Source organism: Gracilinanus agilis, chromosome 3, assembly GCF_016433145.1.
Source record: "Gracilinanus agilis isolate LMUSP501 chromosome 3, AgileGrace, whole genome shotgun sequence".
Taxonomy (NCBI): Eukaryota; Metazoa; Chordata; class Mammalia; order Didelphimorphia; family Didelphidae; genus Gracilinanus; species Gracilinanus agilis.
Window position 1 is genome coordinate 218182373 of NC_058132.1, and position 24777 is coordinate 218207149.

The window sequence follows — 24777 nt, forward strand, 5'->3', positions numbered from 1 at the left end:
TTCCTATTTCTAGATTTTCATGGCAATATTCTCTCTTGGATCTCTTCCTATAGGTCTGACTGACACTTCTAAGTCCCTTTGCTAGATCTTTACCCAGGTTATTCTCAGGAACCATAAATGTCCCTGTGGCTCTGTCCTTGGCCAGATTTTCTTCTCCCTCTATTACTTAGCTTGGTCAGCTCATCAGCTCACATGAATTCAATTATTATCTTTATGCAAATGATTTTCAGATCTACTTATTCAGCCCTAACCTCTCTGCCAACTTGGTTCTTTTGCATTAATGTAATAAAATTTAGCTGATTAATTGGCTTTACATTTATTTTCCATTAGATTATACGGACAATTTAAAGAGACTGAGATTTTCCCTACTTGAAATAATTTGAAAGCCATCTTTAACAATCCTTTGTTCATGTGGGAGAAGAAACACAGAGGAAAAACAACTGCTTGAACACATGGGCTGATGGGGACATTATTGGAGATGAAGACACTAAACAATAACTCTAGCCCAACTATCAATAATATGGAATTAGGGCTTAATCAATGATACATGTAAAACCCAGTGAAATTGTGTGTCGGCTAAGGGGGGCTTAGGGGATTTGGGGAGAGGGAAAAGACACGAAGCATGTAAATATAAGAAAACATTCAAAATAAAAATAAAAATAAAAAAAGAATGTTTTGTTCAGATTTATTTTTATGTTATTTTTTTTTTTAAGAATGAAAAAGATAGGGGGCAGCTGGGTAGCTCAGTGGATTGAGAGTCAGGCCCAGAGACAGGAGGTCCTAGGTTCAAATCTGGCCTCAGACACTTGTCATCTGTGTGACCTTGGGCAAGTCACTTGACCCCCCCCATTGCCCACCCTTACCACTCTTCCACCTAGGAGCCAATACACAAAAGTTAAGGGTTTAAAAAAATAAAATAAAATAAATTTAAATTTAAATTTAAAAAAGAATGAAAAAGAGAAAAAGATAGTTTGACGAAAGGAATAAACATATAAATCTTAAAGCAAATTTTATGTCCTAATCCATATCTTTCTATCTCTGAAAAAAAAAGGGAAGGAGGCCCATTTTTTCATCTCTTTAGAAAGTAATTCTTTGAAAAGCATGAGAAATATAGGATTGATTTCAAGGGTCTAAAAACCTATCATTGTACTTCAGTTTTTACCTAAACTAATGAGAAAAAAATGGAAAGGAAGCAAAAACCTGGCCAATATTCAAGTTGTTGAAAATTTATGCCCACAGAGTTAGAGACTAGTAACTGTAATCTGTCATTCTTCCCAGGAGACAATGCAAATAATATTTGGCCTTGTGACTTCATTTTATGCTTAATGGGTGAACTGAAAGCTCTGTCCATGTGGAAACTGAATCATTTTTAGCAGCAATATACATGTAATGTACCCATCTTAATAGCATATAATCTACCAAGTCTAACCATGTGCACTGAGTAGAATAAAAAAGACATGAAACATTTTGGTTCATTATTTGTAATTCGTTGTTCTTAGAGGTTTATCAGTTTTACATATTTTGGTTGCTTGGTTGGTCAGCTGATAATGAAATATATAAAAATATACCTAAGGAAAAATGATAGTAATATCGTTTTGCCCATTGTATGCGTTTCTTAGCTTTTCCAGAATTCCAGGTTTTGCTTTCCTTTTCTGTCTCCACTCATGACTGAGAAATCAAAATAGTGAGGATGTGCCATATACTCTCACACATTTTTGTGTGAGAGAAATACTTTGAGAGAAAAAAAGTCTCATTATGGATGAATAAACCAGAGGCACAATATGTAAAATAATAAAAATATACAAAACATACATAATTCCATAAGCCCAGCAACATTTTTCTTTTAAAAATATCTTTGGTCTCTTTTGTCTTTATATCACCTTCATTCTGTATATATCTCTCCCCTTCATTGATGTTTGACATTAGAATTTAACTCCTTTGAGGTTAGCACCTTGCTCATTTGCTTGTATTTGTATCCTAGGTGGTTAGCAGTGGATCTGGCACATATTATACACTTAATAAATTCTTTACTTATCCAACTATAAGTTATTTTTCCCCTGTAATTTATTTAATCACTTTCTCTATACCTTTTTATAGAATAATTACACTATTCTATAAAATATATAGTAGGTAAGAATACTGAATTTGAATTAAGATGAGGATTATTTCAGTTTCTATGACGTACTAGCTGTGTGACATGACTCCTGGCAATTAACTTTATCCCTCTTTGACTCAGGTGCCTTCTTTTGTAAAATGAGTGGTTTGAACTTTAAGATCCTTTCAATCTCTACAATTATCATTCTGCATTCCATAGCTTTGACTGCAGAAGTTAGAATCAACTATGAAGATTTCTTTTGACTGGACTGGTCACACCTTTGTCCACTTAGGTGGTGATAAATAAATAGGTGGTTCAAATTAAACACTATGAGAAGTCCAGTAACAACTTCCAGACCCTTATCGTCATCTTAGAAATCAATAATAATGACTCATTCATAAAGTACATTATAGTTATAAATCATATCATATATGTGTGCATATAAATAATTATGGAATTAGGTCCCATATTATTGTAATACAAGTATTATTATCCCTAGTTTACAAAATTAGAAACTGAGGCTCAGCGAGGCTGAAACTTTGCCTAATATGGCACAGTTAATGATGGGGCTGGAACTCAAATCTAGTTCTTATGATTGCAAAGTATAGTATTTTTCCCCTTTAAGAGAAAACCCTATTACACACAGACATACACACACACACTGCTTTAAGATTTACAAAGCATTTTACACACAAGAACCTATTTGAGGTTCATAAAACCCTTGTGAGATAGATGGTAATATGATCCCTATTTTATAGATAGGGAAACTGAGGTTGAGATTGGTTCAGCAATTTGGTCAGGCTCATAAAAATGACAAATAATAGGAATGGGATATAAACCCAGATACTCCTGGCTCCAAATCTAACATTCTGTTCTCAGTCAGTCAACAAGGATCTACTTAACTACAAAGGACACGTGATGAAAAATGCTGCCCATAACCCTAATAGAAGGAACTGTCATAACTTGAATACAGATCAAAGAATGCCATTTTTCACTTTATTTCCTTCATAAAATTTTTTTTGCATGTGTGATGTGTGTATATATGATAGCACTAGTATAATCCATATCAGATTATTTTCCTTTTCAAAGATGGAAGAGGGGGAAAAGGGAGGGAGAGAATTTGGATCATGAAATGTCAGAAAACAATTGTTAAAAATGGTTTGTATATGTAATTAAAAAAAAAGAAAAAGAAAAGGAGAAAAAAACCCTAATATTCTATTAAGCATTTAGTAGGAGCCAGGTCTTGCACAAAACACTAGAAATCTAAAAAAAAATTCTTTTTAAATAGCCTCTGCCCCCAAGAAGTACAGATTCAAATAGGGGAGACAACATATAAATAATTAAGTATATATACAAGAAATTCAGTTTATAGAAGGTAATTTACATGGGGAAGGCACTAACTTGGGGGATCAGGAAAGAGCATTAATAGAAGTTCATATTTGAACTGTGTCTTGAAGGAAGTCTGATCTGTTTTAGAAAAATCACCTTGGCTTCTGAGAGGAGAATGGATTGGTATGGGGAGAGAGACCTGAGGTAGAAACAGTAAGTAGTGTTGCAGGCATGCACCAGCATGGAGGCAGTATGAAGAAAATGTGAAAATCTCACTGTCTTAACACTATGGTTGCCAGTTCTGAAAATAGAAACTATAACATTTTTGTAGATAACATATGCATTTTCAAAATCTAGTGTTTATTATCAGAGTAATTTTCAATTTTGCACAAAACCACCATTTTCTTGATAAGTTTTATTTTTTTTAGTGATAGTGTGATTGTCAGTTTAATTGACTAAAATGAACCCATTCTGCAGTACTATAATTTACTAGGTTTATGATTTTCTTTTACTAGTACTCATATTGTTGGACTAAGGCTTTGAAAACTACCCAGTCTAGAGAGGTAATTGCATCTCTTCAATGAGAAAATATTGCAAAATTTCACAAAGCATTTCCTGTGTTTTAAAAATTGCATTGTTTGGGGCAGCTGGGTAACTCAGTGGATTGAGAGTCAGGCCTAGAGACGGGAGGTCCTAGGTTCAAATCTGGCCTCAGACACTTGCCAGCTGTGTGACCCTGGGCAAGTCACTTGACCTCCATTGCCCACCCTTACCACTCTTCCACCTCAGAACCAATACACAGAAGTTAAGGGTTTAAAACAAATTGCATTGTTTTATTTTGTTTTTTTTTTTTATATTCACTTCACTAAACAACACCCTCATGCTACCTTCTAATATAAAAGTTAAAACTGTCTTCTAATATGATTATGATCAACATATACTTTACTCTCTTAGAGTTTACCATTTTTTTAACAGAAGGGGAGAAAATGTATTTTAGCCTCAGTTACCTAGAACCAATATTGTCCACTGAATTTGATCTGAATTCTCTTGTCTATTAATGCCATCTCTTGTAATTTATGGTTCGTATGCATATTATTTATTTGGTCCTGCTTTCTCTGATCTGTATATTCCTCCAAGTCTCCCTAGTCAATCTGAATTCTTCATATTTATTATAATAACATTTTATTACATTCTTATGCCACAATTTACTCAGTCATTTCCCCAGTTTTTGTACACACAATTTGTTTTTATCTTCTTGCTACATATGAGAAATTTCTGTCACTTATTGCCTTTAATTATGGATTCAATAGTGGGGTAGCTGTATCAAAAGGTAAATAAATTAAATTCTTACCTAGCTACAAGTTATTTTCAAAAATGCTTAGTCAAATTCTCTGCTCAGGTATTACTGATATTCCTGACTTCTCCTAATCCTTTCTAGTCCTTCCAGCTTTGACTTTTTCATCTTTGCCAATTTAATATGCCCGGAGTAATACATGGAGTTAATTTAATTTGCATTGCTCTTAAAACTTGGTACTCAATTTACCCCTTAAAAGCCAAAAAAAAAAAAAAAAGACAACTAATTCCCTATTTCAGTGAAAAGAACAATAATTGTGGAGTCAGCAAATCTGAATTCACATCCATCTCTGATTGCTTATTACCTGTGTAATCTTGGCCAAGTCACTTGACCTCCCAGGCCTTAGTTTCCCCATCTGTAAAATAAGGGAGTTGTACTAGATGGACTCTGAAATTCTTTCTGGTTGTAGATATATGATTCTGTGATCTCACCTTTTGTTCACAGATAAGCATATTTTGAAACCACTTCTTACAGTCTTACTATGCACTTGTCCCTCCCTCCCAACTCCCCCACCTCTCAGGAATCCACCTTCCACTTCCATGCCTACATTACTGAAATCTCTTTCTGCAAAGTCACTAATAACCTAACTACCAAATCAAGAGGTTTTAATGTAATTTCCTAAGTATGAAACACTTGGGACCATAGTCTTCCTCCCTTTTCTCTACAAACATGGTGGGGGGTGGGAGGAACAGTTTAACACCTTAGATACACTATAATCTAATAATCTTATCCAGACATCTTAGATCACTGAGGAAGGAAGAGCCTATCCTTGAAATTTTCCTACTATATAGCTATTTTTCTCTGTCTTTCTTACTTCTGCCTTTCCTATAGATGAGGGAAAGCTATAAGGGTCAGAGATGAGTCGTTTCTCTTCTCTCTTCTTACCTAACTTCAACTTTCAGATGCAAAACCTTCAACTCTCAAATACAAAACCTAATGTTTCTCTGAAGCTTCAGTCCTATATGTCTGAATGGTCCATCTCTTGACTATACATCCTTCTGTCATCTTAAAATGAACCTTTTCCCTAAAACCAGCTTTTTCATCTCCAAATTTACCTATTTGCTTCTCTTTCTCCTCTTCTTCAGATATGTATACCTAAATACCAAATCTTCACTGTCAGACCCCAAGGAGAAATTATTCAGGAGCTTATCAAGAACCATAAGACTATGTATAACCAGCTCAGAGCCAGAGAGCGTGTGGAGCTCTTCTTTCCATCTACAAACGTGGGGCCCTGTGTACAGTTGGTCAATCCAGAGTTCAGCCAGTTATGCTAATAAAGGGAACCCTTGCTTATAGTTATCCTGAAAAACCTCTTTGATTAGACCCACCCATCCTACCCCTGTGCACACATGCACATGCGCCTATACATACATCCTCCTCTCCTCCCACAATACACACATTTCCCAAGCTTTTGGAGAACAAGAGAAAATCTGTCTTCTATTCTACTTTCCCCAGGTTGTATGAGGACCTGCTTCAGACCACAGTCCCAGTGTGGTCTCTGCCCTTGTCCCAGCATGGATTATGATGGATTGGAATTTGTGACATGCAGAGGGGACAAGGAAGAGCACAGGCCCATGGGTTTTTCTGAGGTAGATCAAAGGTGGGCCCTAGTGACTGGCCAGCTGGAGTAGCCATTTCTCTTGCCCCAGGTCATGTGGAAATACAGCCTAAGAACTGGAAGAGAGAAGGGGACCCAGTATGGAAAGAGGCATTAGCCTTGTTGCCCTAGAGAGATTAAACCAAGAGTGTTTGGTAAAAAATAAATAAATTGTGTGTGTTTGTGTGTGTGTATCTTTTGTATCTTTCCCTTTTTTAATATTTTCATTGACACAATCCTAGTTCAAGGCCTTATTGACTCATGTTTAGACTATTATATTACTAGTAGTATCCTAACAAGTTTGTCCTCCCCTTACACATCCTAAGTACAACCACTAATTTTCCTAAAAATCACTTTTAACATATCATCTTCCTTCTCAAAAAATGTTAATGATTTCTCTACCTATTAGGTAAAAGCCAAAATCATCATAATGGTATTTATTTTTGTCATTATTTTTCTGTTTGTACTTATTATTGTTCTGTTTGGAGGCAGCTAGGTGGTCCAGTGGATAGAGTAATCTACAAAAGCTCTACATAGTCCTGATTCTACCTCAGAACAGGCCACTTCTTTCTTCTACCTGAAATGATAACTATTAGTATTTTTAAAGGCTTATCTTATCTTAAATTCTACATTCTACCATTGGAGAGAGGTCTTCCTTTACCTAAATAAAGTCTTAGTCCCAGATATTCCCTTTTACCTTTGTATTTCTATAGTTGTCACTAAGTAAAACTCTCATTTGGAATTCAAAATATCCTACTTTTGTTTTGCTTTTAAGAATTATAATTAGTGAATAGGACCAAAGTCCTCTAGTTAGGCTAGAATCCTTGAAGGGAAATATGAGATAAAGCAGTAGTTACCTCCTCACTGCCTTTTGAATGAGTACAGTTGATATTGCCATATCTAAGAAGTTATAAGGAAAAGTTTTAACTGCATTTTAAATATTGGCACTTTAAAAACAAACATTTCAAAAGATGGAGGAGGAAGTACAACACTGGGAGGCAGAAACAGTATACAAAGTTTTTATTTTTCTTTCTCTCTGTGTGTGTGTGTGTGTGTGTGTATGTGTGTGTTGTTATTGTCATTTCAGGCATGTCTGATTCTTCCTGACCCCATCTGGGATTTTCTTAGCAAAGATACTGGAGTGGTTTGCCATTTCCTTTTCCAGTCCATTTTACAAATGAAGAAACTGAGACAAATGGGGTGAAGTGACTTGCCCAGGGTCATACAGCTAATGTCTGAAGTCATATTTAAATTCTGGTTTTCCTGACTCCAGGTCCACTGCTCTATACACTACCCCTAATTATCCTGTGTTTATATACATATGAGTAAAATTAATGTTGAATTGTATTATTTACTACCAGTATTTCTTTGTGAATCCATCCATTTCCTTAGACTCCAACCTCTGAAGGTCAGGTAGTTCCTGAAGAGCCTCATTGAGTAAGGTAATTATTTCCAGACAATTCTCCCCACCCCCCAGTCTGGCTAGGCTGGGACTCTTGCTTTTCATTCACCTCAAAAACAGGAACTTACCCCTGCTTCCAGATTCTTTGTATCCCAGCTTCTTCTAATCAGATTGATCCAGAGGATTAGTCTTGCCCTTCACCAGGAGGAGCTGTGAACTCTTGGTTTACCTCCTCATTAAAATATCCATCAATCAGGACTGTCAGGGACAGTTCAAATGAGAGTACTGTCAAACCAATCAGAAAGAATAAACATCTGGGCTTAAAAGACTCTGGCCCACACTCCTGGTTGTTTGAGACTCATAGAGACCTGCCATTGACCTACCCTTTAACAGTCACCAGCCCGTATTAATAAATGACATCTAGTTCAGAGATTTGCCTCAGTCTGCCCTTTGTTAAATTCTAGCCACTACACATACAGGTACATATCTATGATAGTCTGTGTATATATATATATGTGTGTGTGTGTGTGTGTGTGTGTGTGTGTGTGTACATAGATAAATAGCCTGAGAAAGTCAAAGATAGAAAGATTCCACCAGACCAAAAATATTTATAAGTGCTGTTTTTATTGCAGTCAGATCATAGAAGGACTTAAATGGAAAGCTAAGGAGTTGTGTTTAATTTTATGAGCAATAGGCAAGGAAAGACTTCAGCAATAAGGTCAGACCTGTGCTTTAGAGAGCAATGTTCAAGAAGAAAGGAAAATGGGAGCAGCTAGGTGGCTCAATGGATAGAGAGTCAGACCTGAAGATTGGAGGGCTGGAGTTAAAATCTGGATTCAGATATTTTCTACCTGCGTGACAGTGGCAAGTCAATTAACCCCTGTTGCCTAGTCCTTACTGCTCTTCTACTTTAGAACCAATACTTAGAGGGCACCTGGGTGACTCAGTGGATTGAGAGCCAGGCCTAGAGGCAGAGTTCCTAGGTTCAAATTTGGTCTCAAGACACTTCCTAGCTGTGTGACCCTGAGCAAGTCACTTAACTCCCATTGCCTAGTTCTGACCACATTTCTGCCTTGGAACGGATACACAGTATTGATTTTAAGTTGGAAGGTAAAGGTTATAAAAAAAAAAAAGAACCAATACTTAGTATTAATTCTAAGAAGATAAGGGTTTAAAAAAAAAAAGAAGAAAGAGCTGATATTATTACTGCTGATAGGGAGTATCTGGAAGCTGAGAATCCACAAGTTAGAAAGCTATTAGAATCCAATTGAGAGATAGTGAGGGCCTAAACTAGGCCAGGGCAGCCTATATCAACTTTTAGTAGACCCAGCAGCTAGAAAAATGCTCTAGACCTGATAAGCATTTAAATATTTCTACTTGAATGCTAATGTTGATATTCTGAGAAGAGTTCATAGGTATGAAGGTAGCCTAATCAATAAAGAGAAGCACCATTGTTTGGCAGCATTCCTTTTAACCAATCAGAGCAACTCATGACTGATGGGAGATAAATTCCTTGGAGGCAGGAATTTTTTTTTTTTTGTCTTTTTTATCCCAGGACCAAGCATAGTGCTTGGCAAATATTAAATACTTAATAAATGCTTATTCAATGATTGATGCTTGGGGTGGGTCAGCATGAGGCTTTGGGATAGAAAATAATCCTAAAAAAATACCCAAACAGCCTATCACAAAGCATGAAAGCTATAATATCCAATAATATCCTCTATAAGCTAGAAGGCCTAAGAGTGATAGAATGGAGAGATTTCACTTTAAAATTTCATATGATACAAAAAAAGGTTTTTTTTGCTTTTTGTTTTTTTAAACCCTTAACTTCTGTGTATTGGCTCCTAGGTGGAAGAGTGGTAAGGGTGGGCAATGGGTGTCAAGTGACTTGCCCAGGGTCACACAGCTGGGAAAAGGTAGGGTTTTTAATAGCTTGGAAGAGAAAGTATTCAAAAATACCTAGAAAACTTATAACCAACCACCAAATATTTTACACATATAGAGGCTGGAAAATGAATGGATACAGTTAATATTATATCTAGGTTGATTATTGTATCTAAGAAATTGTGGAGAAAAGTTGCAATGTCATTTTAAATATTAGCACTTAAAAACAAAAGGGGATGGGAAAGCATACAACACTAAAATGAAGAAATGGAATAAAGTAATATGTATACAGATATATACATTCATGAATACATTATGATATATAAATAGAAAAGATTGTATAAATATTACCTAGAATACACATGAATAAATTATGAAATATGAATATAATAGAATATTAACACACAATAAGAAATTATTAAAGGGACCGATTCAGAAAAACTTGGGAAGATTTCCATGAATTGATGATGATATAATATAATATAATATAATATAATATAATATAATATAATATAATGATGATATAATAATATGATGATGATATAATAATATAAGAAAAAGCAGTTTTTAAAGACTGATCGATGCAATGACCAATCAATACTTCAGAAGACTAATGATTAATCATGCTTTCCACCTCTTGGCTTAAGAGTGATGGTTAAAAGCTGAAGAATGAGATATACTTTTTAAACATAACTGATGTGAGAACTTGTTTTGGTTAACTATCATTGATACAAAGAACTTTTTTTTGAGAGTAGCTAATAGGATATGATAGTAATTTTAAAAAATAAAGAGAAAGTCAATGAAACATTTTAAAATAACAGAAAAGATCAGAAAGAAGTTCAGAAGGGGAAACAGAAAAAAAGCAGTGTCAGAATTATTGTGTAAAATTTAATATTTATTTTTTAAAAAGCCAAAGTCTGTAATAGTTTCATGATAGCATATATAATCTCCTTTTGTTCTTTTTATAGAGAAATGTTCAAGTTTGTTGATATACATTACATTAACAATTTTTAAAAATACAAGCTTCACATAATTCTCCATTATATTTGGTTAGACTACACCCACTATTCTCCTTCCCTTTCCCTGCCAGATTTTGTATATAAATAATTCAAATTTCAAATGATTATTTGAAAATTAGGCAAAGCCAATTAAGGATTAGAAAATATAATTGAAGAGCAAAAACTAGAAAGGCCAGATAACAATTTTAATAACAGCATATGAAGAAAATTTCATGAAGATGGCAACTAGTTGTTTTTTCCACTGAAGAGAGAAGGCATTAAAAAAATGTGTAATTTAGATTAGATAAGGTAATATAGTGGTATTTCCTGACAATAAAGCTGGTTAAATATAACCAGAATTAAATTTAAGAGAAATTAATTCTTCCCTCTGCCATTTTAAAGCTGAAGCTCAAGGGCATAAACCATTTCTCTAAGTAAATTATATGTAGGAAGTATATAGAAGCAAATCTATTAATGCATACCTGATTTATACGTGATGCATGCAAAAGAACATCTCGCCTTGGTTACCACTGTTCCAGAAGTGGCTACTATTTCAGAAGCTGCCTGGACCACTCTAGTACAACCCTATGAAGTACAAAGACACAGACCTGATTCTTTCCCTCCTTACCTGGAGCAAAGCACAATGCCCCTCTCATCGTTTTGGTTCTCCATTCTCATCAGAACTCCATTCCCAGCTTTAGAGAACTAGCTTAAAGAAAATTGTCTTTCTTCAAAGCAAAACTTCCTCTAGTGAAGTCTGACTTTGAGTTCCTGACTTATTGCTTCCATATAGACCACAGAAATCCATTTTCACAAAAAAACAATGTTACATAATGAGTAGTTGCTAGTATCATTAGCAATTTAGTTCCTCATAGCTATGGGTTTAAATTGGCTTTTTGTGGACTGACCTGGAAATCTAACTGGCCTTTGCAACACAGTTTTTAGGAGGAAATGCATTTAGAATGTCTAACCACAAATCTATCAGCAAACCTCAGAAGACAATTCTTTTTTTAAGTTGGGGACCACCTTTATGTTTATCTATTGCAGATGAAGAAACTGGGGCTGAGGAGTTGTGATATTCCAATGGTTATAACAACTGGAAGGGTCTGCAGCCAGGTCACTTGGTTACCCACAATCCCCCATGAATATTGCAGAAATGTTTACATTTAATGTGTCATCAAATGATCAGTTCTTAGTCAATTTAGTTTGCTGGGCACCAAATATGTGCAAAACCCTGTGGTAGGTGTTATTCTAGTCACAAATATTTATTGAGCACAAATTGCTAGTTGACCTAGGGAATGCAAAGATACAGACTTGGTTTCTTGCAACTTAGTTAAGCAAAGACATCATACTCCATGTATAAAACAATCAAAGAATATCTTTACAAAACAAAGCAGAGAGACATTGTGTTAAAACACTGAGAGAATAGACCTAAAGATAATGGCCCTCCTACTAAATTGCTATTTGACCTTGGAGCAAGGCACTTAACCTCTCTCAGACTCAATTTTCTTTTCACTAAAACAATAATTACACATAAGTGTGTTGTCATTATTACCATCATACAACTCATTTATATAGTGGTTTAAGGTTTAAAGAGATTTCCTCACAATCACCTGGTAAGGTAGGTAGTCCAATCATCATTAACCTCATTTTAAAGATGAGGAAACAGGCTCAGAGAGGCTAGTCATCTGCTCATGGTGACTTGAATGTGATCATAATGGCTGACACTAAAAGTACTTTAAAGATTTGCAAAGCAGTTACCTCCCTTGGTTCTCAAAACAACAACCTTGTGAGGTAGGTACTACTGGCATACTAATTGGCATTTATTTACATTCATACCTCAGAGGTTTAGGTTTGGTTCCAGACCACCACAATAAAGTCACACAAATTTTATGGTTTCCCAACGCATAATAAAAATTATATATTTTTATATTGTCGCCTATTAAGTGTATAATAGTTTGAAAATGTATATTCCTTAATTTAAAAAAAATTTCTATTGCTAAAAAATGCTAACCATCATCTGAACCTTCAGCACGTCTTAATGTCTTAATCTTTTGGAGGGTCTTGCCTCCATGTTGATGGCTGCTCTGTGAGCGGGGTGGTGGTTGCTGAAGGTCGGGGATAGCTGTGGCAATTTCTTAAAATAAGACAGCAATGAAGTTTGCCACATAGATTGACTTTTCCTTTCAATTAGACACTTTGAGGCTATTGTAGGGTTAAGTTGACCTTATTTCAATATTGTTGTGCCCAAGGAGAAGGCAAGAAATGGGAATAGCAAATTGGTGGAGCAGACAGAACACACAACATTCATCAATTAAATTCACCATCTTATATGGGTAGTTTGTGGTGCCCCAAAACAATTCCAATAGTAAGATCAAAGATCACTGATCACAGATGACCATACCAGATATAATAATAATTAAAAAGTTTGAAATATGGAATTACCAAAGTGTGACACAGAGATATGATGTGAGCCCATACTATTGGAAAAATGATGCCTATAGACTTGCTCAATGCAAAGGTTGCCACAAAACTTCAATTTGTAAAAAATAACCCACCAACCTCCACTCCTCGCAATATCTGTGAAGCTCAATAAAGTAAAGCACAATAAAGTGAGGTAAGTCTGTCCTTGCCTAAGTCATAGCTTGTAAGTGTCAGAGGTAGTATTTCCAACTTAGTTCTCACCTGACTCTGGTCTCTTCCAGCACCAAAACTCTATATTATTCTGGGCCAATTCAAGCTGTTCTGTTGTATGATCACTAAGTCTAATCTTCAATTCAGTCAGCTATCTCACAAATGTATGCCAGGGTCATGATTAGGAGGAACCTAGTAAGAAAATATGGATAATTCATGCCTGTCAGCTCTGGGAGCGGGGAGTGAAGAAGAGAGGCAGACAATAGGAATCATATGACTTTGAAAAACTTATGTGGAAATTTGTAAATAAAATAAAAATTTAATAAATAAAAAAAAGAAAATAGGTATTATTCATAGCAAACAAACTCAAAGCATATTGGTGGCTTACTCATCTATCATTATGCATATCAAGGATGAAAACTGAGTTAGAGGAGTGCTGAGGACAAAAGTCAGGGTTTATTTTTTTTTATAGGGCCTTTGGCCTACATATTGACTTTGAAAACTACATATTTATGTTATCTATGTTCTATAACCATCGCCTTCCTGGAAGAAACCTGGATTTCTAATGAAATTGTCGAGATTCAAATGAAAACAATAGTATATAGCTTTTAAGGAATAGTATCAATAAATCCTTAGCCTATTTGTTAGTTTGTTGTCTTAAAGTTGCCTGGGTACTGCAAATAGTTTTATCTACTTCTGTAGAATTACTGCAGAGAACCATTTACTTCTCTGGGTGATTAACTGAAAATGAAATTCAATCATACAGTCTACAACTTTAATCTGTTAAACTTCCATTTTGTTAAAATGTTCACAATAATTATTTTCCTGAAACACTCTTTGTAAGAGTGGAATCCCCTGCTAAAAGCCTCACTTAAAAGAACAAAAAGAAAAAAAATGCTTTAAGAAATGAATTTCCTCTAAGAATTTTGTTGATGAAAAGTATCTTGACAAAAAAAGTTACTAAGCAGTTTCAAAACATTAAACAACTTAAAAGAATATGAGCACAGGAAACAAATGAGATCAGTTTTAAAATGCATTCATTCAATTGGGTTTACATGCTTAGTAAGCCAGTTTTTAAAGACAGTGAAAAACTTTCATGCATAGATAGGAGCAATAGTAGAAGGAAACAATGTAAAGGGTAAGGTAGATCCACAGTCTCAGAATTTGATATGGGGGCTGGGAGTTGGGGGTGGGGGTGGGGAGATAGAAATTCCTTTTATGCTAATCCAAAGAGGAGAAAGGTTTTGACTACTCTGATAGAAGGGAAAGTTTGGCTATCTCTTAGCAAGAAATAAACATTAGTTGAACCCTCCAGTTTGGGGTGAAAATAGAGTGTAGACTTGTGGAAAGGAAGCCATTGCATAATGCCCCTGATAACAGAACTATTTATAGAACTAATCAATCCACTTACGCAAGGATGTGCTAGGCTTCATTCACCCTACAAGGGCTAAGTTGTTCTCTCTCCAGGCTTCCTTAGGATGAATGGGAAGGCTTTTCTGCTCAAAAGCTACACCTCCCTCCACAAGAATGCTTGCTATCTCCAAGGTTGTTTTGTAACCCACAGCAGTTAAAAGGAGCTGTATCAACAGGTTTTCCCTCCTTCCTAACACAGAACTCCTTGTAAATGCAGACCAGGAAAATAGACCAAGTTAAACAGTTATCTCAGAAACAAAAAACCAGTTTTGTCTTTGGTTTGTTTGTTTTGTTTTGTTTTGTTTTTTTAAATAGGAAATCACAATTTACATTTTTTATCAGTTTGGTCTTTTTGAGCCCAGAGTTAGAAGTAGAGCAAAGGACTATTTTCCTGATGGCATATATATGTAATACATTTTCCAAAAGCTTGAACATTAACTTCAGAATGCCTGTTAGGACAAGGAGAGAGAACTGATTCTTTTCTAGATGTAGCTGCTAATGTTTTTGAGAAGACTAAAAACTTGGATTAAAAACTCCCTTTTCAAAAAAAGTAAAGAAATAATAATTCTGCAAGGGCAGTGATAGATAACACTCACCAAACTTCACTTTTTAACCTTTAAAAGTCAAAACCAAAAAGCCATTGCAATGGTAAAACAACTTACTGCCCCTTGGATTTATAACAAAAAAAATCATTTATAATAAAAAAACAAAATAGTAATTTGGGATGACAACTTGACTTTAAAGGTTTCCTTTTATTTTGGGGCCATTTTCAATTTATTAAGCTGCAATGCATTGGCTCAGTTTTGGAAATAGTCTTAAATAATTTGGTAGATAATTTCCATTTAAAAATTATTTTTTCAGTCTTCTTTACAGTTTAGGCCTTAGTCTTGTTGTAATTGGGGACAACTAGGTCATGCAATGGATAGAGAGCCAGGCCTGGAGTCATGAAGACCAGAATTCAAATCTGGCCTCAGACAGTATTAGTTGTGTGACCCTAGGCAAGTCCCTGAACTCTTTTGGCCTCAGTCTCCCCATCTCTAAAATGAGCTAGAGAAGGAAGTGGCAAACTACTTCAATATCTTTCCCAAGAAAACCCCCACAGGGGTACATGACTGAAAGACACTGAATAGGAGCAATACTTAATTAGTATCTTATCTCCAAGGACCAAAAAGCCTTATTTCCAAAGACTCCAAGAAAGGGGCTAATGAGAAAAATCAGCTAAAAAGAAACAGTTGCCAATCACTTTTTTTAAAAAAATAAAACCCTTTCCTTCTGTCTTGGAGCCAGGCAGAAGAGTGGTAAGGGCTAGACAATGGGGGTTAAGTGACTTGCCCAAGGTCACACAGCTAGGGCATATCTGAGGCCAGATTTGAACCTAGGACCTTCCATCTCTAGGCTTGGCTCTCAATCCATTGAGTCACCCAGCTGCCCCTGCTAATCACTTTCAATTGAAAACAAGCATTTATTAATCTCTTACTAAATAACAGACACCCTTAATTGGGGAGAGGAGGGAAAGAGAAGATACTCATCAAGGATTCATAGTAGAGAAAGAAGGAAACTCAGGAGTACCTCCTGGAGAGGAATGAACACATGGTTAACTTGGACATCATCCTTAAAAAGGAGGTTCTGGGAGATCCGGGAAATCAGAGGAAGAAGCTATAGGCCATTTCCAATATATGAAGTCCATGAGTAAGATTCTTCCTCCAATACTTTAACCAGAGCCATGCTTTCATTCATATAAGCAGTATAGTTTATTAGGAAGAACAATGAGGACCTGGTTCAGATTTGGATTCAAGTATATAATACCTATGTGACCTTAGGGCAGTGATGGTGAACCTTTTTAGAGACTTCATGCTGTGCCCAGACCTCATGAGGTGCCCCACTCCCCCCACTGGGTGCCAGGAGTGCCCTGTTCCCCACCCCTCACAACACATAGGGAGGAGAAAGTGCTCCCATTGGGCTACTTGTTGGAGGGGCAGGTGAAATGAGGAATGTCCTCAGTCTGGGTGGAGAGGGGGAAGGGAGCAGCTCCAACAAAGTCCCTCTGCCTTTCTAGTAACTAACTCTGGAGATGGGTGGCAGAGGGGAGGGTGGCATGAGTGCCCACAGAAAGTGCTCTGTGTGTCATCTTTGGCACATATGCCACAGGTTCACCTTCACTGCCTTAGGGCAAGTCCCTTTGGCATGTGATGTTGTACACCCCAAATTATAGAAGTGTTTCAGGCCAAATAGTAAGCATGAAAATTCCTTTGCTTCCTTACATCCTTGTGACTACTAATCCTAAAATATCTGATAACTCTGGATAAGACCTAGCTACATCAAGGGCAAGTCCCCTGAGAAGATTATCCTCCTCCAATCCTCCTTTAGGTTTTGTGATGGACATAGAGATACACCTCCAGGCTATGCCTAGATACCTAAACTATGAGGGTCACCCTTTATATCTTCAGGCTGACCACCATCAGATGACCAACCCTCAACTTGTACCTGAGCACATACCCTCCTCAAGTCACATATTGCCTGTTGTAAAAAGTATAAAGCCCCCAGAAGTGATGTCTTCTGGGAGGCAGCTTTCCACCTATGCTGTTCTCCTGGCTGGATGCAACATTACCTCCTAAATTAAAACATTTCTCTTTTTCTTTTTAAGCTGAGTTTTGGAGTCTTGCATTCTTGTAAAGAGTACCCTTCCCAAACCCAGGGAGTTCACCTCAAGCCCCCCAGAACACCTTGATTTCTTAGGGAGCCCAAATTTCCTAATCTATAAAATAAGGCATTTGAACCAGATCTTCTCTCAAGACCTTGGATTGAAATTTGAAAGGGATCTTAGATACTGCATGGGCGAAGTCTCTCATATGGATGTGGAAAAGTTTTTTTTTTTTTTTGAATTGCATTCATTAAAAAAAGAAAGTTACTTTCCTATATAGGATCCTAATCTAGGGATTTAAATCAAAGGGAACTTAATTTATCACTTCCAGTTTACTTATGAAGAAATTGAGTCCACTGAAGTTAAATTTCCTACTCAAAATATTAATTATCAAAGCCAGAATTCAGAAGCAAGTCTTTGGTTTCCAGATGAACTCCTTCTACAACATCCTAACTCTCCCTGTGGCCTAGCTATGGGTCAAGAAGCTATAGCTATCTTCACAGGACAATGAGGGATAAGAATAGTCCTTTGGGATTAGATTGCTAATTATTATATTTTGTAGCATAATGGATAAAGTATTAGACCTAGAGTCAGGAAAATTTAAATTCGATTCCTACTGAGATACTTTTATTAGCTGTCTGATGTTAGGTGAATCGCTTACTCTCTCTACTTTGTTTGCCTCATCTGAAAAATGGGAATCAAAATAGCACTTACCAAACTTGTTGGAAGGGAAAAATATAAGAGATTTATCTTTGACTCTGATCTAGATTTCAAAAATTGAAAAGGTAATTTGGCAACTAGCCAGTTATTCTGATTAATGTAAGTAAATGAGATCATGCTTGGGGAGAATTGATTAAAGGAACTGGAAAGATTTAGGCTGGATTAGAAAGAGGGAGGAGAAGAACATTTCAGTAATCCAATGTATTAAGTCTTATAATATGCAAGACTACTTCCTAGATATTGGAAAGACAAAATGAAATTGGAAATTATTCCCTGTCAGCAAGTTTACATTGGAGTGGGTAAAATAGCTATCTCCAAGGAGAAGAGTTATACTTGTTCTGCTTTGCCCCAGAAGAATTAGGTAGAAGTTGAAGAGGCAGACTTAAGCTTCTCATAAAGAATAAAGGAGGAAAAGAATCTGCCTAAGACTTCCAAATAACTAGATGTGAGGAAAAGGGGAATGAGTTGGCTCTTGAGGTAGTGTTCCTTTCTTACTGGAAACTTTAAGCCAAGGCTAGATAGATAGCTAATTAGTCATGTTGCAGGTTGGGGAATCGGTAGTATTCTTTCTCAGGCATGGTTTCAGCCAGATGACTTCTGAGGTTCCTATTAACTGAGATTTTGGAATATGCAGACCAATCAGTCAGGCAATAAATATTTTTTAATCACCTACCATTTGCCAGGTATTTGTGCTAGGCTTTGGGGATACAAAGAAAATCATGGGGGATCAAGAAAGGTTTCTTGTAGAAGGTGAGATATTAGCAAAGTCTTGAAGGAAACCAGGGTAATTAGGAGGGAAGAGATGAGAATTCCAGGCATGGGGGACAGACAGTGAAAATTGTGTGTGTGGGGGGGGGCGGTTCAGGGATGGTGTGTTATGTGCAAAGAATAGCAAGGAGTCCCATGTCATTGGATCATAGAATATATGGTGTCAATAAGGTATAAAGTCAGGAAAGTTTAAGGAAGGGGATGGTGGTGGGATGTAGGGTATGTTATAAAGGGTTTTTAATGACATAGGATTTTATATTTGATCCTGGAGGTGACAAAGAGCTGATGGAATGTAATGAATGGAGGTGAGAGGAATGACATGATAAAATTTGGGGGAAATCACTTGGACAACTGAGTGGACAATGGACTGGAGTGGGAAGAGACTTATGGCAAGAAGTCAATAGACAAGCTATTGCAATAGTCCAGGAGTGAGATGAGGGTATGTGCCTCGCTAGTGTGAGTGTAAGAAGAGAGAAGGAGGTATATAGGAGAGATATTATGAAGGTAAAACTGCACATGTTGAATTTAAGATGTCAAAGGGCCAAAAATTCTACTTTGGAACCTGAGTTATGGCTGCATTAAAGAAAGGCAAATCATGATTACAAGTGTCATTGGCAATTATAAATCAAAACCCCCTTTACCTTTGGAATTGAAGGAAGATAGAGCAGAGAGGAGATGAAGAAATGGGGGAATGGGAGAACATTAAATTGTAAGAGGATTTGGAGGCAATACTCCGAAAACAAAGTAGGATTTATTCTTCCTGCTAGTTTTCCTCATTCTTCCAAGGAACTGCTCTTACCTATAGACTCTTGTAACTTTTCCTGAGTCTTTTGGAAATGTTTTTTCTGGAAAACACTCAGTCATTAAAACTGTGCAACAAACTTGGCATAGCAATTTAAATTTAGCATTGCCTTTTCCCTACTACTTAAAGTGACAGGTGAAAAAACATTCTGGATTCACAGTTAAAAATCTGTTGTTCAGTTTTCAGTAGTGGAGGAAAAAAATTCTTTATGATGCAGACCATAATGTTCCTGGAAAGGGAGTTGGAGAAAAATCCATTTCTGTCCTTTTCCCACATCTTTGAACTGACTGGAATAGTTCCCCTCTTCATTTTTGCTCTTGGGACCCAGTTTGCTTCAGGATTGAGTTCAAGTACTGTTTCCTTCAAAAGACTTTTCCTGATTTCCTTCAGGTTAATTCCCACTATCCCTTCCTTCCAAATTCCTAGGCATTTGTTTTGTGAATCTCCTCTTAGAATGACTACATAATAATGTAAGCTCTTTGTTAGCAGTGATACTGTCATTTTTATATTTAAGTTATCCCCAACTTGTAGCATGGCACCCAGTAGATATCTAGAAAATCCTTATTATTCCAAATTATTATAATGACATAATTATAATAATTCCAAACTAAGATTATTAAATGGTTTGAAAATATTGGAATTATCCTGCATTTGGGATCTGAAGTATCATTATTATTTGTTTTCCCAAACTTCTTAAATTAGGGGACAAGTAGGTGAAGCTTTGGGTCTCTCCAGTCTTTGGAATTCTGTTGGGTTAAGGATATTTAACATTGTGTTTCTGGCCCCTATTCCCAAAACAAAAAATATAGCTTTCCAATATTCGACATAACCAACAGTCCAAAAAATATTGGAATATTAGTCAGGTCTGAAGATAGAGATATGGTTCAAGATATGTATTAACAAATAAACTGGTGACTGATGATAGAAGTTGATTTGAGGCTGCCTGGACAATATCAAGAAACCCAGTAGAGATAGAGGCAGCTAAATAACCTCCTAGACAGTATTAGACCTTGGATAGCTTGAATTTTAATTTCTCCTCAGATAGCTAGGTGACCTTGGCCAAGATACTTAACTTCCTCGAGTCTCAGTTTCCTCAACTGTAAAATGGGGATAATAGTACCTGCCTCACAGAGTTATTATGAAATTTAGATTGAGATAATAGAGACATTAAAAATAATATTAAAGCAACATGAAAATGTTACCTATTATGTTACTCAAGAGTTAAAACTTTTTTTATGTATTAAATTATATCAATTGGCTGATTCAAGTCTACATCTTTTCCCTTGATCCTCTACACAGAAAGAAAAACTGACTTACACTCTTCTTCAAAATTGCATTATATGTACCTAAAGATCATTAATAAATTACTCTTAAGTTTTCTCTCCAGGCATTATGCTGATGAAATTTTACCTCTATAATATGTTACTCCTCTGAAATTTTTTCAGTTCTCTCACATAATTTCTAAAATGTTGAGATTGTAACTAGTCATACTCATCTAATAAAGGTCTGACCAATGTTGAGCATTCTGACAGGACTTCTTGGCACTCTTCTATCATAATCATATTCCTTTTAATGCAGCCAGGCATCAGGTTTGTGTTTTAAATAATTGGCACTACACTGGTGACTCACCACCATGCCAGTATTCATGACCTGAGTTTGAAGGATTTGGAAATCCTACAAGAAAATAAGTAAAATTAAGATTGTAATATTGAATTGAACCAGTAATACCAAACCTTAGGACTTTGGGTTAAAAACAAAACGAAACAACCTCATAGTTGCTAAGCTCACTTTTTAAGAATGACTAGACATTTTTCTTGTAATTTTATTTTTATTTTAAGCTTTTAATCAGGTTTTAATTCTAAAACCTTATTCTTCATTTTTTTAGATAATTCCTGGCATTGAGTCAAAAATAGTCTATTTACCTTCAACTGAAGTAAAAATCTGTTATTGAAAGAACTGGGGCCTAGGCAATTAAGAGTCATTGTTGTTGATAATTAAAATTCAAATCCAGAATTCTGAGAAGGTATGCTTTGTTATTCAGTTTCTATTAGTAAGATTGTATAGTTCATCAGTTACAGGGTCATATTTTTGTTTCCAAAAAACCCCTAAGATAACCTATGATAACAATTAAATTGTTTCAAATATAGCTCCCATTTCAAAAAATTCTTTCATCAGATACTACTTAATATCTTTTTATTTATCTCTTGGTTCAGCTCCAGCTGACAAAGTTACTGAGTCAGGAAAAACAGAACTTTTATTTTACAGCTAGCTAGCTTTCTAGGGATAATAAATCCATTCTTTAATAATCATTTAATTTATAGCCAGGATAAACAGATTTGACTTGATTATATCTGGGTTGGGTTCCTTACCGAACTTAAGAGAAATTCTGCCTTATCAACCAATAATCTTTTCTCTTAGTTGGATAAATGCAGGATATTGTCAGCCACGTTTCCCTCATTTTCTGTGATTAAAATTTACACCCTTTCTTTTTCAGGTATCTAAAAAGCCATTTCTAGAAACCTAGCTTTTTCTTCTTGGACCTGCAGAGATTCACAACCATGCCTTTTCCTCATAACTGCAAACTACATTCCTATGGGTTTTGTTTTGCAGTTTCTCCCAATACTTATGGCATTAAAAAATTAGCCCCTTCTCTTTTAAATGAAATTGTCCATAGGTGGTTTCATTTCTTGCTATAATTATTCCTTTGTGAGAACTTTGTCCAACACATAACTGTGCTTTCAATCTCAGAAGGTGAAGAGGATGAGTCACCAGAGATGGTACTTTGATTTCTCTGTACATGTACATTACTCTTTGTATTTGTACAAATAGACTGCACGGTAAAATCCAGGTGAACAGGCACAGAGTATTTATTTCACTCCCAAATATGTGCTCAGACAAGCATAGGGGCTAACGTAAGTCAAATGACCTTGGACAAGTCCCTTGAAATTCCCTTGGTCTCATTTTCCTCATCAGCTTAGCTTTTATCTTTGTAACCCTGGTATCTGGCACAGCACTTGGTACAAAGAAGGTGCTTAATTAATGCTTGCTGATGGAAGAATTGGGGAAAGGAGCAGTTTGGACTTAATTGATGCCTGAGGTTCTGTCCAGCTTTAGCTGTGTGATCTTATGCTTTTTTTTTTAATCAAAATTCCCTTTTAGTTCTGCCTATTTAGACAAGTTATCTCTCCACTGTTCAGGATCTTGAGTGAGTCTGTTCATATTTATAATTCTGCATCCTGCATCCTTTTTTGGGTTATTTTTCACACTATTCACACATATCCCCCATTCCAGATATTTTTTACCTGGTTTACTTATGTGTTTCCAACACAGTAGAGTACAGCTATAAAATTCTCCCTTTCCCCTAGTACATTTTCTCCTCTTTTCACAGCCTTTTTCTTTTATCTCCCCTTCTTATGTGCAGAACATTTGAACAGAAAGATGGTGATGTCAATCAACTATTTATTTAGTGCCCAATGTATGAGTCACTGAAGTCTTCAACTAATTGGAATTAACTCCCACATCCCACCTTCCCCCTCCCAATTATTTTAACCCTCCTGAAAAGGGAATTTTCAGTTATTTAACCAACTTTTTAATTCACCAAGTACATCATAAGGAATCAATAAATAAAAAAGGAACTTACCTTTATTAGAAAAGAGCTGACCTAGATAGATTGTGTCTTCTTCTTCTTCTCCATCCAATTTAATCTAACCAGTAGCATTTACAGAGAGCACACAGAACACCTGCACCCTGCTGGGGGCCAAGGGGCACACAAAGGAAGGGTAAGGAAATGTTCCTCCCTCTACATTTACATTCATTTAGTTTGGCTCTACAGTTACAATCAGCTGGCACTTTTCAATTCCCAATACCCGACTCAGGATTTATACTGGTTCCCAACAAGGGTCCCCACAACTTTCTGTATTGTTTTGTCTGGCCCAGGGCCTAATGTAAGAACTATTTTTTCCTGTTGAGGTCCTCCCTGCCCCCTTGGGGATTGTTTTGTAACCTTTAACTCTAAAAAAAACCAAACCACACTAAAATACAAATAATGATATTGATAGGTAGCATTTATATATAATGTGTTAAGGTTTACAAATGGAAATACTTCCCATACTTACTCATCATTTTCAAAACTATTTAAGTAAAGCTTGCATTTTTATACATATACCCAAAACTTTAGCAAAGGTGTCATTATTTTAATTGAATAAGTCTATTTAAAAATATAGCAAGCCTTGTTCCACTGGATTTGGTACTTTTAGTACACTATGACTACTGTAAGTTGGAGATCCTCCAAGCATACTCCAGCTCCCCTTCTGTCCCTCTATTTCTGCCCACCCCTATTCCCCCCGACAACAGGGTTGAAATTGCACTCCTTTCATGTGACCTCTTTCAAAACTCACAAGATCCTTTTCAAAACCTGATGGCCAAGATTATGGTCTTTTCCCCCTGGAATAGTAGTTTGTGTGCAGGTTTTCTACCTGATGGGCAAGAGGCCAAACAGTCCATTTCATGTTAGAAGAGCAAGAAAGCCTAGCTTGGAGGCGCAGTTTCAGAAAAATTTGTGTCTTGTTTTTATCTTGCTCCCAATCCATATTCTCTGACCCCTACTCTCCTTCCTTTTTTTTAGCTGTTTGAATTAGAAGCAGCTATTGCTTGGTAAACCTTCTAGAAACTGAGGTACTGGACCTTCCAGAACTGAGCAGCAGACTTTCTAACTGGGTCTCTAGACCCCTTCCTGCCTCCTTTCTTCCTGTGTGAAATAGACTTGTTGGTTAAGTTATGGCTTTCCAACTTTGGTTTGCCTCTGGGCACCAGCCCTCAACTTTGGGAGGCAGTCCTCGACTTTGGAAGCCAGGGACATTTTTCTGCTTTAAAGAGGGGCAGGGGGAAGTAATAATTGTGGTGTTTAAAGTCCTTCAGAACCTAACTCCTTCCTATCTAGTGACATTGGCTTCCTACTTGTCTGGAAGGAAAGGAAGGGATGGGGATGAGGGAGGAGGGAAAACGAGGAGGGGGGAGACAGAGAAAGGTAGTACATTGGCATATTTCAAAAGAGGGTCTAAAAAAAAAGAGGCTCTAAATATATCTAGCCAGAGTATTTCATGGGAGAGAGAAAACTTCTTCCATACTTGACCAGAATCAG